We start from the raw sequence: 18,159 nt of genomic DNA on the forward strand, positions 1-18,159 counted from the left end.
TCGCTGGCCCCGTCACCTGGTATGGACTTAAAGGGGAAGCCCAATGCCGAAAAACGGCGTGGGGGTCCCCCCAAAGTCCATATCAGACCCTTATCCGAGCACGCAGCTCGGCCGGTCAGGAAAGATGGTGGGGACGAGCGAGCGCCCCCCCCCCCCCCCTCCTGAGCCGTACCAGGCCACGTGCCCTCAACATGGGGGGAAGTTTTGGGGAAGGGGGGCCCTGCGGCCTCCCCACCCCAAAGCACCTTGTCTCCATGTTGACGAGGACAAAGGCCTCTTCCCGACAACCCTTGCCGTTGGTCGTCGGGGTCTGCGGTCGGGGGGCTTATCGGAATCCGGGAGCCTCCTTTAATAAAGGGGCCCCCAGATACCGGCCCCCCACCCTATGTGAATGAGTATTGGGGTACCATGTACCCCTACCCATTCACCTGGGGAAAAAAAGTGTAAAGAAAACGCACACAACACATGTTTTTAAAATAATTTATTGGACAGCTCCGGTGGTCTTCCGTCTTGGGGGGTCTTCCCGCTGGACTTCTCCGCTATCTTCTGCTAGCTCTTTTACTAGCGGAGGAGCCCGGTTTTCTTCTTCGTCATCGCTGCCGCCACCACCGTCCGGGGGTCTTCTTCTGACTTTGGGGGTCTTGTCCCCCTGTTCGGTTCTTCTTTCCCGGGCCTCCGCTATCTTCTTATAGCTCCTTTACTAGCGGTGGCCTGATCTTCTGTCGCCTTCTTCTCTTCTTCCGACTTCGGGGGTCTTGTCCCCCTCTTTGGGGGTCTTGTCCTCCTCTTCGGTTCTTCTTGCCGGTGCCTCCGCTTTCTTCTTCCAGCTCTTTTACTAGTTGTGGCCCAGTCTTCTGTCGCCGCCGCCACCGCCTTCTCGTCTTCTCCTCTTCTTCCTTGAGATGTTGACTCAACACTCTCTCTGGCGACAATGACAGGGACGCGTTGTGCAGCAACTTATATAGGGACAAGGGGTGGGGTCACCGGTGATGTCACATGGTGACCCCACCCCCTTATGATGTAACAGCGAGAAGAGCCCCCGGGACAGAATACCACCGGAGCTGTCCCCACCCCTTTTCTTTTTTTGTTTTCAAAAAAGGTTTTATTAAAGTTATTAACAGAAATACAAAGTCAGCAAAAAGAAACATATTTCAGCATTGGCAGAAAATGTTGGAAGACCAGGTTACCAAAAGGTAATAATCACATAACAGAACCCTGCAGGAACAAACATAGATAAATGATACACTGTATGGGTCTCATATTACAACCATCAATCATAATAGTAACGAGAATGACAAGTTAAACGAGCTGACCATCATAACCCAATTATGAAAGAAAGATCATGACAGGGAGAAGGGGGAGGGAGAGCAGAGAGAAACTAAGGAAAAAGAGGAGAAAAAGCAAATAGAAAGGAGAAGCAAAAGGAAAAACCTAAGGTGCGATCACTTCTGTAGACGACCCACCCCTTTTCTGACCGGCTGGGCTGCGTGCTCGGATAAGGGTCTGATATGGACTTTTGGGGGACCCCTACGGCATTTTTTCGGCGTGGGGCTTCTCCTTTAAGTAAATACCAGGTGACGGGGCCAGCGAGGTGTCAATCTTGCCGATGGAGGTGGCGACATTGACCTCCTATGCTAATCCCATCTACCTGGAGCCGCGTTCAAAATTAATGGACTTTTCTCCGAGTGTGGGCAAGTCCGTTCATTTCAAAAGTCCATCATGTGTGGACAGGTCCACTCGTTCGGAAAGTCCGATCGTGTGTACGTGGCATAAGAGTACCTAAACTTCCTTTCCAACTCTCTGATCCCATTTTATGAGACTAATTTTATGAGTTTATTGTCTACGTTTTTTGCAAATAAAATCCATTTAAGTCTCTCAAGTTATTGGGCCATCTACCACGGGACACCCCTAGACGTGAAGTGAGGAGAAAGAAGGTAACAGTAAGCCCAATCTAACCAGCAGCTCCTTCGGGAGTTAGTGCTACAAATATAGAGATAAATAGTGATGGACGAACTTCCGACGGGACGTTTCGCGAATGCGAACTGCGAACGCAGCCAAAAGTTTGTGAACCGCAAGGTTTGCGGCGGACCCCAATGACTTTAATGGCAGGCAAACCTTAAAATCCTCCAGGTCATATTTTCAGCCACAAAATACTTACTAGCTGTGCACACATAGTCCCACAACATGGACACTGACATAACAAAAGTATTAAGTGAATCTGGGATCGACAACGACAAGCATTCTTTTCTTATCTGTGAAATTTTGACAATTCAGAAGCGCATCAAGGCCATGGAGGAGAGGCAAGCTCAGGGCAGGCTATGAAGGGGGTGCAGGAGATGATCAGTGCCACAGTCAGGGCAGCACAGTCCTGTGCCAATGTCCCAGTGTGTCAACCTGTGCTTGAGCCCCTCCCTCTGCCCGGTCCTTACCCCCACCTATGCAGGGCTCCACTGTGGTGGTCCGGAGGTGCCAGTCCAGTGCTGATCCTCAGCCATGGTGCTGGCACTGCCTGCTGATTGGCTTCTTTGCTGCTATCTCCCTCACTGTCTGAAACCAGCACCGTGATAGAGACTGAGCACTGACACCGGCACCGTCATAGAGACTGAGCACTGACACCAGCACCGTGATAGAGAGCACTGACACCAGCATCGTGATAGAGAGCACTGACACCAGCACCGTGATAGAGAGCTCTGACACCGGCACCGTGATAGAGAGCTCTGACACCGGCACCGTGATAGAGAGCTCTGACACCGGCACCGTGATAGAGAGCTCTGACACCGGCACTGTGATAGAGAGCACTGACACCAGCACCAGGATAGAGAGCATTGACACCAGCACCGAGATAGAGAGCACTGACACCACACCAGCACCGAGATAGAGAGCACTAACACCACACCAGCACCGAGATAGAGAGCACTGACACCAGCACTGATACCAGCAACTCGCTGCGGGACCCAAAAATATTACACCACTCAACCTCTTCAAACAGGAGGGTACGGGCATATAGTACGGTGTGCTTTTTTGTACAAGGAAGTGTGCCAAAGGTAGAAAAAAGGTCCGTGTGCTAGATTAAATAAATCGTTTATAGAGTTATGCATATACATGGTCTACTTATCACATGTGTTGAATTCCTCCGAGATCCATGCCTCATTCATTTTTATAAATGTGAGGTAGTCAACACTGTCATGAGCTAGGCAAGTGCACATATCGGTCACGATCCCCCCCCCCCACCCCGCTGCGCTGAACATCCTTTTCGGACAGGACACTGGACGAGGGGCAAGCCAACATTTCCATTGCAAATTGGGCAAGCTCTGGCCAGAGGTCAAGCCTGCCCACCCAGTAGTCCAGGGGTTCATCACTCCTCAGAGCATCCACACGTTAACCCGATGTAGTCGGACACCTGTCGGTCTAGGCATTCCCCGATGCTGGATCTGGATGAAACCTGTCGATGGGTCGGCTGAAAGACCTCATATCAGAAGTCACCAACACATCTTCAAACTGCCCTCTTCTTGCAGGCGCTGTTGGATTGGTACCTGCAACTCTTTCTCTGGGAGTGGGAATTCCTCCTCTATCAAGCATATACAGTAGAAGGTTAAGTTGAGATTTTCCTTGCCTGCCGCAAGATGTCCTGGACCCCAGGGTATTTGACAACAAATCGCTGCACGACCAAGTTTAAGACATGTGCCATGCATGGTACGTGTGTCATTTTGCCCTGTTTCAATGCGCTAAGCAGATTGGCACAGTTGTCACACACCACTTTACCAACTGTCAAATTGAGCAGTGTTAGCCACTGATCTGCCTGTGAACGCAAAGCTGAAAGGAGTGCCGGGCCAGTGTGGCTCTTGGCTTCCAAGCACAACAGACACAGCACAGCATGGCAACGTCTCACCTGGCATGTCGAATAGGTTCTGGGGATCTTGGGCGGCACAGCTTAAGAGACGCTAGCAGCGGAAAAGGAGGAGTCAGCTGAGGAGAAAAGGGAGGAGGATGGAGTAGGAGGAGGAGAAGAAGAGCCTGGCCTGCATGCAATCCGTGGCGGTAAAACCAAATCTACGCGGTTGCCACGGGTTACATGCTTGACGGCCGTCAGAAGGTTCACCCAGTGGGCAGTAAAAGTTATATACCTTCCCTGCCCGTGTTTGCTAGACCACGTGTCTGTAGTCAGATGTATCTTGGCACCGACACTGTGTGCCAGTGATACATTCACTTGCCGTTGAACATGGCCCTTCTGTGAGAAATACTTTCTTCCTGGGACCTTCCATTGTGGTGTTCCAATGGCCCCACATTTTCGAAAAGGCCTCCGAATCCACCAGTTTATATGGCAGTAGTTGGCGTACTATCAGTTCTGACAAGCCAGCCATCAACCGTTGGGCAAGAGGGTCATCATTTTTTTACGCTCGAACATTTGGCCCACAGAAGCCTGCCTTTTTCCAGAAAAACGTGAGGACGGCATGATGGAAGGTGGAGTGGAGGACAATTGTGAGGGGAGAGGAGAAGGAGAAGTAGAAGATGAGGCTGGATGGTGCGAGCCTGGGGTGTAGCTTTGTGGGTTTCGTTGCTCCCACTGGGCTCGGTGATGGCAGCTCATGTGCCTTCTTAAGGTGGTCGTCCATAGGTTAGTGTTGGGCTTACCGCGACTTATGTGTTGACTGCAAAGATTGCAGATGGCAACACTATTGTCAGCAGCGGACACATTAAAAAAAGCCCACACTGCGGAGCCATGTGCCGGCGTCCTGGGAGCACCAGATGTGACCGTACATGGTTGATGCCTCGCTCCTGATACATTTGAGTCTGCTTTGTCCCTCCTGTGCAATCTAAGTTCCACTGGCTTCTCCTCCCTATCTGCTGGTCCATATCTCCCTCTGAACTCCCCTCCTCTTCCTCTCTTGTGGGCACCCATGTGACATCACTTGACACGTTATCATTGACATCACCTTCCCCACCGCTATAATTAGAGATCTTGGAGTAGGAGACCAACCTCCTCCTTGGAATGATCTGGGTACTGTCGTCAGACTGCTGAGTGGCGGTTGTTGCTACCTCCTCTTCCTGATCCAATGCCAAGAGTGGCTGCGCATTGGCAATGTCTTGTGATGGGTCGGAAAATAATTCCTGTGACTCAAGCGGAGGGTATATGGTGGTGGTGGGGGTGTTGGTGGTAGTGTCTTTGGGGGTGCACACAGCAGAGAGTGAAGAAGAGGGTGCAGATCGAGAGGATGAGGAGGGTGCAGAAGAGTAAGGCTGAGTGAGCCACTCAACCAAGTCTGGTGCGTCCTTTGACGTAATCAAATGCACCTTCTGCAATTTCCCACTTTGGCTCAACCCTGTTGCTCCAGCCCTACCCCTACCACCCCTGCGGAAGGGCCTGCCTCTTCCTCTGCCTGTCATTTTTTAAATGACCCTGTGACAAAAGTCTCTAGAGAAGTGCAGTATGTATGTGGAAGAAGGTATATACAGTAACACCCCACTTCAATCTGTCATTTTTGGGGGCCACTGGTCTATCACAAGTTATAATACTTTTTTTTTATTGCATTTGTCATTCTTTGTAGTATCGCTGCAGAACCGCTGCAGCAGTCACAAAGCTGCACAGTGGAAATGCACTATACTATGCTTTCTATATTTGCAAGTATTTTATAAGTGTATTACACCCCTATATACTGCACACCAAATAGTACACCTATACCAGTCCTTAAAAGGACCTTTGTGGACCTTATCGTAGCTAGCTAGTAGCTAGTGAATTGCAGACTGTCCCTGCAACCCTATATACTGTACACCTATACCAGTCCTTAAAAGGACCTTTTTGGACCTAGTAGCTAGTGATGACAAAAGACAGAATGTAAAATGGCTGCCAGATCAGATATATTTATAAGGTAGGAGGTATGTCCAATTGTCCATGTGCTGAAATGTCTCAATTGGCTGTCCTGTACCCCATGATGGATGTGTCATGGGTCAAAGTTCTTCACAATGTAAACAAATATGTCCATTGCGCGAACAGCGCCAGAAGTCTGCCGGTTTGGCGAATTGCGAACGACCAAAATTCGCCGCAAACTGACCACCGGGCGAACCGCAAGGCCATCTCTAGAGATAAATGTGCAGAGCTTCTGTAGCATTAAACATGAGATACTATACAAGCAATGTGACTTGACTTGTGTGTATTAATTACATAAGCAAACCTTCACTTGCAGCAATCAAAATACAGTAAGTGTGAAGAAAAAAAAAAAATAATTTTTAAATGCAATGAATTCAGGGAATACTTAAACTGTGTGGTTAGGATGTAAGAGTCCATAAAACCAATTAATATGGATGTCAGTTCATAGGGGAAAGAGGTCCTTCAACTCAAAAGTGTCAGCAGGAAGGGTTCAAGACCATCCAAAGATCCCAGATAGAAAAAGCACACCACCCTTGTGCAGCAGTTGGAGGCTTACCAGAAATATATGACCACTATATAGTGCTCAGACCCACATTAGATCAGTATAGGATTCACAAGGTTTTCTGATCACAGAGTCTCAATATAATATAATATATATATAATATATAATAACCTGGATCCCTATTAGTCCCTCAGGAGCAACGGTTCATGGCCAGATCTCATATAGCAGCTGACATAAAAACAAACAAAGCAGTCCCCATAGTGAAGTTCAGTTTGCAGGATATTAAATGTAGTATTGATCCCCTCTACCCACAACACTGCTCCCGTTTCACATCCCCCTCCTCATATCAAAATAATGTGCTCTGTCAGCACCTTCATATCATCACCCCCACACACACACAGCATTGTCGTCTTCATGTCACCCCAGCCTTTCCATCCACAGCCATGTCCTTTTGCCTACCTTACACAGAATGGAGAGCAACCAGGAGCTACAGCAGCACTGGATGAAAGGAAGGGGGCTGGGCAAGGGCTGCCAAGGTTAACTTTTCCTTTTAACAAGCAGGTGATTGGTTGCTAGTGTCCTAGCATTCTATCACCTGCTAGTTAATAGGAAAAGTTAACTCATGCAGCTCCCTCCCCACCCCCTGCCCTTCATCCAGTGCTGCTGTGCCTCCCGGCTCTCTCATTGCTATCCCCTGCCTCCTGTTCTCACATTCTGCCTTAAGAATGACAGTGGTGGGGGCTAGGAGGAAGGAGGGAAGGCTTCTAAATGGTGCGACCTCAGGACTGCATGCCTGCCGTAGAGACTCGGGGCTATAGCCCCAGTAGCCACTCCCTAGTGACGCCACTGATGGCTACACAAACTGATCTGTTATTAGCTTCGTTTTTATTTTGTTTTGTGAGTGCTGAACCTCAATTTGGTTTATGTGTTTTTACCATGTTTGCACCTAACATAAAATTGCGCTAAAAAGTGAAATCTAAAAATGAGCAGCTAAAACACGATTAAAGTTTTGTGACAGTGTGAGGCCCTTCCACTGGGAACATGTAGGAGGAAATGACACAGGATTTGCATTAAGGCTTAATTTGAGGTTTTAGACAACTGTTTCTGAGTAGAGAAAGCTGTATTTTGTCTCTTTCTGGATTCTGTAAACCTGGATTGAAGCCTGGAGCTTGAAGGTTCCAATGTGTCCTGGGTTGGATCGAAGCTTCAATCCTGTGTCTGGATTTTACTGGATGTTGGCAGCCTGTTTGAGTATACAGGTGTGCACTGTCACAGTGGTGTAGGCGGCACAGTGGTGTACTGGGTAGCACTCTCACCTAGCAGTAAAAAGGGTCGCTGTTTTAAATCCCAACCATGACACTACCTGCCTGCAGTTTGCATGTTCTCACTAATTGGCTTCTGTCCAAAATTGGTCCTGGTATATGGGTATGAGTTGGGGACATTGGATTGTTGGCTCCTCAAGGGTAGGGACCGATGTGAGTGTGCGATTTAAATAAAAATAATAATAATAATAATAGATGGGAATCTTAATGGGTCACAATGTACAGGGATAAGGACAATTGTAGACACGCACCCTCACTCACTCAGGTTGAACTGGTGTCTTTATTCAACACACCAGGAAACCTGCGTTACATCAGAGGGGGGCGGGGTCACCCATATGTCACTGGTGAACCCATGGCTTCCCTCACCAGCGTCAGAGGGGGTGGGGTCAGGTGATGGGTGGCCCCGCCCTCCTAATATAAGAAACGTCAACGCTGGTATCCCCACAGTGTCTCCTCAGTGGAGACAGAAGATGGATGGATGGACTGCGCTGGACTGAAAATCACCCGTCGCTGGTTCAGATCAGCCAACGCTGGACCCCGGAGAGATGAACATCCATCGCTGGATAGCAAGAGTGGATTTGCACCGCTGGAATCTTTTTTTTATTTTTTTTATTTTTAATAAAGGAATTTTTCAAAAGTGTGTTTGTCTTATTTAACCATTTTTTACACTTTCTTTGTGAAATGGTAGGGGTAATTTTGTAACCCCTTACCATTTCAAACAGGGGGGGCCGGGATCTGGGGGTCCCGTTGTTAAAGGGGGCTTCCAGATTCTGATAAGCCCCCTGCCCGCAGACCCCACAACCACTGGCCAGGGTAGTGGGGATGAGGCCCTTGTCCCCATCAACATGGGGACATGGTGCTTTGAGGGGTGACAGACCCACAAAACATCCTCACAATGTTGAGGGCATGTGGCCTGGTACGGTTCAGGAGGGGGGGCGCTCTCTCATCCCCCCCTCTTTTCCTGCGGCCTGCCAGGTTGCGTGCTCGGATAAAGGGTCTGGTATGGATTTTTAGGGGGACCACCACGTCAATTTTTTTTTAATTTGACCAGGGGTTCCCCTTAATATCCATACCAGACCTGAAGGGTCTGGTATGGATATTTAGGGGGACCCCCACATCGATTTCTTTCGTAATTTGACGTGGGGTTCCCCTTAATATCCATACCAGACCTGAAGGGCCTGGTAATTGAATTCAGGGGAACCCCGCACTTTTTATTTTATTTTATTTTTTATCAATGAATGAATTGTTGGCTCCCGTAATACAGAGAAAACTCATTGAGGGTTCTCTGTATTACGGGAGCCTACAATTCAAAGTGATTTTAAAAGACTTTTTTTCCTTGCGAAATTACACTTTGTGCAGGGACAGTTCTAAGCATGGGACACATGAGCCCCTTCACAGGCATACTATAGACACCCCCCCAGGTACGAAATTTAAAGGAATATTACACTTTTATTGTTTCACTTTAATCATTATTAAAATCACTGCTCCTGAAAAAACGGCAGTTTAAAACTTTTTTTTGCATTAATCCATGTCCCCTGGGGCAGGACCTAGGTCCCCAAACACTTTTTAGGACAGTAACTTCCATATTAGCCTTTAAAATTAGCACTTTAGATTGTGAACTTTCGAGTCTCATAGACTTTAATAGGGTTCTAAAGTTCACACGAAGTTTAGGTCTGTTCGCAGGTTCTGGTGCGAACCGAACAGGGGGGTGTTTGGCTCATCCTTATTCAGTAACACACAGCCCAGCCCCCCACAGTTAGTAACATGCTCCTAGGACACACTTAACCCCTACACTGCCACCCCTGGTTAACCCCTTCACTGCCAGTGTCATTTACACAGGAATCAGTGCATTTGTATAGCACTGATTGGTGTATAAATGACAACGGTCCCAAAATGTGTCAAAAATGTCCGATGTGTCCACCATAATGTTGCAGTCACAATAAAAATAGCTGTTCACCGCCATTACTAGTAAAAAAAAAAATTATTAATAAAAATGCCTTAAAACTATCCACTATTTTGTAAACGCTATAAATTTTGCGCAAACCAATCAATAATCTCTTATTGCGATTTTTTTTTACCAAAAATATGTAGAAGAATACGTATCGGCCTAAACTGAGGAAAAAATGTTTTTTTATATATTTTTGGGGATATTTATTATAGCAAAAAGTAAAAAAATAATGCGTTTTTCTTAAATTGTCGCTCTTTTTTTGTTTATAGCGCAAAAAATAAAAAACGCAGTGGTGATAAAATACAACCAAAAGAAAGCTCTATTTGTGGGAAAAAAAGGACGTCAATTTTGTTTGGGAGCCACATCACACGACCGCACAATTGTCAGTTAAAGCGACGCCCATCCATCCATCTTCAATCAATCGATGGGAGGCCTCCCGGCAACTGCTGTGTCTTGACTGTGGCAGCTGTTATATTGACAAGGGCGGAACCACCAGGTGACCCCGCCAACTTTTGACATCATGTGACTTCAGAGGGGGCAGGGTCATCTAGTTATTTCAGCGGGTGGCCCCACCCTTGCCTATATAACAGCTGTCAAAGCCAAAAGACAGCAGTCAAGTTTTTTTGCTTTTTTTTCTATATTTTCAGGTCTGTCGGGCAGTGGGCTTGGTGATGCACATGCGCCTGCTATCCTCCTTGCACGGACCAACATACAGATACATCAGATCACGCAGGAGAGGCAACCTGCCACAGTAAATATACATGAGCAGGCCAGAAATTGGTTAATAAAGAAATTGTCAAAAACTGCCTATTGTGGTTTTTACTTTGTGACACTTTTTTGGTGAATGGGTAAGTGTACAAGGTACCTGATACCCATTCACATGGGGGGGCGGGATCTGGGGGCCCCCTTGTTAAAGGGGGCTTTCAGATTCAGAGAAGCCCCCCACCCGCAGACCCCGACAACCAATGGCTGGGGTTGTCGGGAAGAGGCTTTTGTACCCAAAGCACCCTCCCCATGGTGAGGGCATGTGGCCTGGTATGGTTCAGGAGGAAGGGTGGGATGCCTGCTGCCCCCCCCCCCCATCCTGTCCTGCAGGCTGCATTCTTGGATAAGGGTCTGGTATGGACGGAACCCATGATGATTTTTCATCTATATTGCCGGTAACTGGCAATACATTATAGCCCCGAGCAAGTTTAAATTACATTTTTACCTTGACTTTTTTTCAGTTGACTTTTCATGTTGATGCATGGGCAACTGTGAACTTTCCATTTTGTTCAATAAAAGTGGACTGCCATGCCCTAAAATGCAGTTTGGAATGACATAACCTATTGGAAAAATAATCTGCCACATGAGTATAATCACCCCAATACCATAGTGCTCAGATCAATGAAAATAACAATTTATATAATTTACTTGGAAAACTAACAACAAATATGCAGCCCAGTCATGAAAAGGACACCCTTGCAAATTTTTTATTTGTAAACACCCTACATAACATCATGAAATTTGGCAGAAAACCTCTTGTAAGAAGAGTGTAAAACATATTTATTCCCCCATTCAAAAGCATGCGTTAGCATCTTCCCCCTTTCAAAAGCATGTGTTAGCATTAGGGTTGAGTGGACACCTGGATGTTCAGGTTCAACGTCAATGGGGACCTGAACTTTTGAGGACTAAAATGGCTCTAAAAAAGTAATGGAAAGGGCTAGAGGGCTGGCAATGGCAGCAAAATGTTATTAAGACCATGGCAAGTGTTCTGCAAACAAATGTGAATAGGGAAATAACTTAAAATAATGTCAAATACATAAAAATAAAAAATAATATGCTGGAGGCCCCCTTCTCAGAAGAAGAGGTACAGGAAGTCATTAAGAACCTCAAATCAGGTTCTGCTCCAGGCCCCGATGGTCTCCCAAACTCCTATTACAAGACATTTACCACCACCCTGACTCCACATTTGACACAATGTTTTAACACAAAGACATGGGGAACCCCACTTGATCCTCACCTAAACACAGCCTACATTGCAGTAATATCGAAACCGGATAAAAACCCGGAAGAAGTCAGTAATTATAGACCCATCTCCCTCATCAATAGTGACTTAAAAATCCTTACCAAACTCCTTGCAAATCATCTAGCTTCCTTAATTAACCGATATGTTCATAAGGATCAAGTGGGGTTTATCCCAGGCAGATGGCACTCATCAGATCAGAAGAGCCATAGACATAGTCTCCATCCTCCAGACAAACTGGCCAGGAGGTCCAAAACAATCAGGCATGCTTTTATCACTGGACCTTCAAAGGGCCTTCGATTCGGTCTCCTGGCCATACATCTTTACAATCCTTGAACGTTGGGGCTTTGGCGACAAAGTTTATGGGCCTGATCCGAGCTCTTTATTAAAATCCTAAAGCCTATATTAGGCTTCAAAGCCACTACTCCAAACCAATACATATAGCCAAAGGCACCAGACAAGGCTGTTCTTTATCTCCGCTAATCTTTGCAATAGCAATTGGGACACTCGCCATTTCCATTCGCCCCGGGACCCCAACATACAAGGCGTTCAATGTGGCTCTCAGGTTCACAAATGTGGCCTGTTTGCAGACGACAAACACTGATGCCTAGTCACGGATTCCTATCTAAGGGAAAAAGACACATAGTAATTTCCGTCCCTCTCCTTATATTCACACCTAGGGGTCGGTGGTTAAGTTCCTCCACTCGGACACAGCTAGCTCCCAATGGGGGTGTCCAGGGAGGAGGCACACCTCCGGTCATTAACAGGAATACCAACCCTTCACTCTAACACTACCATGTCTGTCTAAAATAATTTTACATTTTATATCTCTGACGTGTTACACTCGATTCATCTTGTTGCGCTGCCTGTAACCTTTCTATGTTATGACTGAATCGATATTCTGAATGTCACTTTCAAATGTATTATTCTTGTTGTGATACAAAATAAAATACTTAATAAAAAAATAATAATCTTGACCTAGGAGGACGAGGTCCATATGGAGTAGGAGGTTGAAATGGCGGTGGATGTGGTGGTGTAGGTGGAAGCGGCGGTGGAGGAGTGTCATGGTTATGCAGTGATCTTCCTGTGTTTGCTTACCTCCCCTCATGTGTTCAGACTAGAGGCCAGCCACTTCCACCTGGTGGTCTTTATAACCTCTCCTCTAAGCATGGCTCCACCCCAGGCCCTATCAGGGAGCCCTATATTAACCTGTGCACTGCAGGCCATCAGTGCTGATCAACCATTGTGTATACCTTTGTGTGTTAGCTTCCTGTTTCCTGCCGTGCGCTCTTCTACTGTTTTCCGTTACCGACTTTGGCGTGTTTTTGACTATCTCGCCTGTGATCCTGACCTTTTGGCGTGTCCCCGACTATTCTTGTCTGCTTGTGGCCCCGACCTTGGCTTTGTCCCTCACAATCCCTATCCTCCTGTTGCCTACTGTGGGTGTGAGCTGGGGGACCCTGGGGGTCGCGACCTGGAGCCAGTTGCAGCCAAGTCCATCCTCACCACTAGAGGCGCTGGTGAACACCTGCTGGCTCTTAGACTCCGTGCCCCAGGAAATCTTACGCTCTAACCCCAGTGGGATCTGTCCCCGTCTGCAGCAGTCGTCATAGGGTCCACAACCTTGCGGTGCACTCCTGATCCCTACGGTGTGCATCTGTCACCTCGCCTCAAGGTGACCTGACAGTTTGATCAGCCATGGACCCGGCTGACGTGCCGCTTCCTGCAGTCGATCCGTTGCAGGGCTTAGTTCGCAGACTTGAGACCCAAGAATCGCATCAGACCAGATGATGCAATTCCTTCAGGATTTGGCATCCCGTTTTGAACAGGCTCAGGCCTCATTAGGACCCCCAGTTAAGCACCTATCGCATCAGTCGCAGCCACACATTCATTACAACTACCAGCTCCGGTCCATTTCTCTGGGGACTCCAAGGCTTGCAGGGGGTTCCTTAGCCAGTGCACAATTCATTTTGAACTTCAGCCCCAAAACTTCCTGTCTGATCGGGCAAAAGTCGCATATATCATATCCCTCCTGTCCGGCGAGGCGTTAGCTTGGGCCGCCCCTCTGTGGCAACTGAATGATCCAGTGATTTCTAGCCTGTCTGATTTCTTGAAACCTTTTCGGAATATCTTTGAGGAACCGAGTCGTGTCTCCTCAGCGGCTAGCGCTCTTTTACGTCTCCGTCAAGAGTCTGCGTCTGTGGGACAGTATGCTCTTCAGTTTCGTATCCTCACAGCTGAATTGAGCTGGAATAATGAGGCCCTAGTTGCAACCTTTTTACATGGCCTCTCTGATAGAGTGAAGGATGAATTAGCAGGAAGATCCCTTCCTGCTGATCTGGACAGTGTCATCACCTTGTGTAACCAGATCGATATTCGCTTTCAGGAGAGGGCCCTGGAAAAAAGACGCCAGCACTCCCCGTTCTTTAGGCAGCCTGAGCCCCCAGTCCCTTCTCTTCGATCCGAGGAACACCCCCTGCTTACTGAGGAACCTATGCAGTTGGGCTGGACTAAATTATCTCCCGAAGAATGTGCTAGGCGCAGAACTCTGGGCCTATGCCTCTATTGTGGGGCCAAAGGTCATTTCCTTGACACTTGTTCTCTTCGTCCGGAAATAGCTCAGGGCTAATACATCTGGAAGGTGGAGTATTAGACCCTGAAATATCACCTTCACCTTCTCGTCTTCTCCTTTTTGTGTTGCTTCATGTCGGTGCTTCCTCTCGTTCGGTCTCAGCACATCTGGATTCCGGAGCCGCTGCCAATTTCATGGATTGAGAAACTGCATCCTCCATGAGACTTACCCTTTTGCCCCTTACACCACCATTGATGGTCTTGGCGATTGATGGCACGGTTCTCCCAGGGGGCCCTATCCGCTTTCAGACTCTTCCTGTTAAGATGTTAGTAGGGACACTCCACCAGGAGTGGATATCCTTCCTTGTCTTACCTAAGGCTTCATCTCCTATCATATTAGGTCTTCCTTGGTTACGGCTCCATTCTCCACATGTTGACTGGTCTGCTGGACAGATCCTGGCTTGGGGTTCCTCCTGTTCCTCCTCCTGCCTACTCAAGGGTACCCCAAACGAGAAACTTCCTGTTACCACCATCCCAGTATCTTCTGCTCTTCCCGCTGTATATAGCGATCTCTGGGGTGCGTCCTGCAATAGTCGGACTGATGCACTCTCTAGGTCATGTGGTACTCTGAATGAGGGGTCCACCTATAAACCTGAGTCGATCATTCACTCCAGTTCGCATAACCATTTACCTTTGTCTGTCCCTAATCTCCCTTGGACACACAGCCAGGCTAACTTGTCTGCAAGTTCCACAGTTGCTATGCCCTGTGATGTGATTGAGATGGTCGCTACACCTGACAATACTATTCAGTCGACCTCTGCACCAATTATGCCAGTCCAGCCCATGCCCAATGAGCTTCCTGCTTCTTGTTCAGCACCTTCGGTGACCTGGCCTTACCCTACTGCTACTATGTCCATTCAAACCCGTTTAAGAGGCTCAATCCATCCTTTGGATAGAATACCTCATTTGGCCAGGAGGGGTTTTCAATCTTTTTCTCAGGGTTCTCTGTATTCTGTTTGTGTTGCAGCTATCCAGCTTGACTCTTGTGACATGTCACTTTCTAACCAACCTGACCTCAGGGATCCACTGACCTCTGCCCAGTCTGGTGGTCCTGTTATGGATGGCCAGCTCATCTTTAAGGGTGTGGGGGACCCTACTCAGACTCCTGATCGTCTCATGCCCTTACCCATTCCTAAAAAGCCTTTAGTCCTCAAGTCCTCTCAACCTCTCCCTACCTCTGTTTCGGTCTCTGAGGATAATCTAAAATACGAGGTTAGTCAAGTTTTGGATTCCCGGCTCCGTAAAGGCATTCTTCAGTACCTCGTACTTTGGAAAGGGTTGGGTCCTGAGGAGAGGTCTTGGATCACTGCATCTGAGGTCTTTGCTCCCTGTCTGTTAAGGAGGTTCCCCCTTTAAGCCTGGACCCAAGCGGGGGAGGCCTCGTAAGAGGGAGGGTACTGTCATGGTTATGCAGTGATCTTCCTGTGTTTGCTTACCTCCCCTCATGTGTTCAGACTAGAGGCCAGCCACTTCCACCTGGTGGTTTTTATAACCTCTCCTCTAAGCATGGCTCCACCCCAGGCCCTATATTAACCTATGCACTGAAGGCCATCAGTGCTGATCAACCATTGTGTATACCTTTGTGTGTTAGCTTCCTGTTTCCTGCCGTGTGCTCTTCTACTGCTTTCCGTTACCGACTTTGGCGTGTTTTTGACTATCCCGCCTGTGATCCTGACCTTTTGGCGTGTCCCCGACTATTCTTGTCTGCTTGTGGCCCCGACCTTGGCTTTGTCCCTCACCATCCCTATCCTCCTGTTGCCTACTGTGGGTGTGAGCTGGGGGACCCTGGGGGTCGCGACCTGGAGCCAGTTGCAGCCAAGTCCATCCTCACTACTAGAGGCACTGGTGAACACCTGCTGGCTCTTAGACTCCGCGCCCCGGGGAATCTTACGCTCTAACCCCAGTGGGATCTGTCCCCCATCTGCAGCAGTCAGCCATAGGGTCCACAACCTTGCGGTGAACCCCTAACCCTACGGTGTGCATCTGTCACCTGGGCTCTAGGTGACTTGACAGTCATCTTCTCTCCTCAGAGTCTCTCAATGTCAAAAGATCGGCACTATGGTAGCCGATGGTAGCCGACTTCCCGCCAGACTGTCCGTCGGACTTTGCGAACGGGCTACTTGCCCACACACGGCCTTTTTCAGCGGACTAATACGGCGTACTAAGTCCACCGTACTATCCGCCCTACTTTTGAAATGAACGGACTCGCCCACACACGCGGAGGAAAGTCTGCTCATTTCGAGCGTGTCTCCAGGTAGGCGGGGCCCGCGAAGGAGACGTCGCTGGCCCCGCCTTCCCCCTCTTCGGTTCTTCTGCCGGGCCACCGCGCCTTCTTCTAGCTCTTTTACAGGCGGTGGCCCGGTCTTCTGTCGCCGCCGCTGTCGCGAGGGCACGCGGCCTGGTGCGGCTCAGGAGGGGGGCCACTCGCTCGTCCCCCCCTTTCCTGGCCGGCCGGGTAGCGTGCTCGGACAAGAGTATGATGTGGACCTGGGGGGAGCCCCACGCCGATTTTGTTCGGCGTTGGGGTTCCCCTTTAAGTCCATACCAGGCGGCGGGGCCAGCGACGTATCCTTCGTGGGCCCCGCCTACCTGGAGACCCACTCTAAATGAGCGGACTTTTCTCCGGGCGGGAAAAGTCCGCTCATTTCAAAAGTACGGCGGACTGGCATACACACGGCCGGATTGTCCGCCGCAATGCGAGTCCGGCGGGAAGATTGGAGTGTAAAACTACTTTCTAAGTACACCGTACTTTCGGGTCAAAAAAGTATGCTGGAGGCTACACACGGGGGGATTGTTTGGCCGACTTCAGTTTGCCGGACTTTTCCACCCGCTTGTTTGATCGTGTGTACGCGGCATTAGACTCCGTGCCCCAGGGAATCTTACGCTCTAACCCCAGTGGGATCTGTCCCCCGTCTGCAGCAGTCGCCATAGGGTCCACAACCTTGCGGTGAACTCCTGATCCCTACGGCGTGCATCTGTCACCTCGCCTCAAGGTGACCTGACAAGGAGGATGAGGCAGCCAACACTGGTTTTTGTTTTTAATTTCATTTTTTTTTTAAATTAGGGTACACACCAAAAGAGTGAGAAAGATCAAAAATACAACAATGGCTGGGTAAGGCCGGTATATATGTCTATTCTGAACAAGGTACAGACAAGTCCTGTGGGATCCATGCCTGGTTCATTTTAATGAATGTGAGCTTGTCCACATTGGCTCTGGACAGGTGGCTGCGCTTGTCTGCAATAACGCCCCCTGCCGTGCTAACTACATGTTCAGATAATACACTGGCTGCAGGGCAGGCCAGCACCTCCGAGGCATGAAGGGCAAGCTCAGGCCATGTGCCCAATTTGGAGATCCAGAAGTTGAAGGGGTCAGACTCATAATTCAGTACATGTAGGCGTGTGCACACGTACTGCTCCACCATATTGGTGAAATGCTGCCTCCTGCTAACATGTTCCACATCAGCTGGTGGTGCTGGTTCTTGTGGCGTGCTTTTCCACATTTCAGCCATGCTAACCCTGCCTTCTGAGGTGCTGGCGGTGCCCTGGCTGCATTGGCGACCTCTTCCTCCTCTTCTGCCTTCTCCTTGTGCTTCCACTGTGCCCCCGCTGCCAGGTGGGAATGCCACCAGCAGCACATCTACCAGCTCGCACTTGTACTTGTGCATCTTACGATCACGCTCCAGTGAGGGAATTAAGGACGGTACGTTGTCCTTGTAACGGAGATCCAGCAGCGTGGCCACCCAGTAATCAGCACTAGTTTGAATGTGGGCAACTCAGCGGTGGTTGCGGAGACACTGCAGCATGTAATCGCTGATGTGTGCCAGGCTGGCCAGAAGCAACGAAAAGCTGTCCTCTGTGGGAGGTGTATCGTCTGTGTCCTCTGTA

Source organism: Lithobates pipiens, unplaced genomic scaffold (genome assembly GCF_037356315.1).
Source record: "Lithobates pipiens isolate NorthernLeopardFrog02 unplaced genomic scaffold, aLitPip1_a1.2 Scaffold_27, whole genome shotgun sequence".
NCBI classification, from domain to species: Eukaryota; Metazoa; Chordata; class Amphibia; order Anura; family Ranidae; genus Lithobates; species Lithobates pipiens.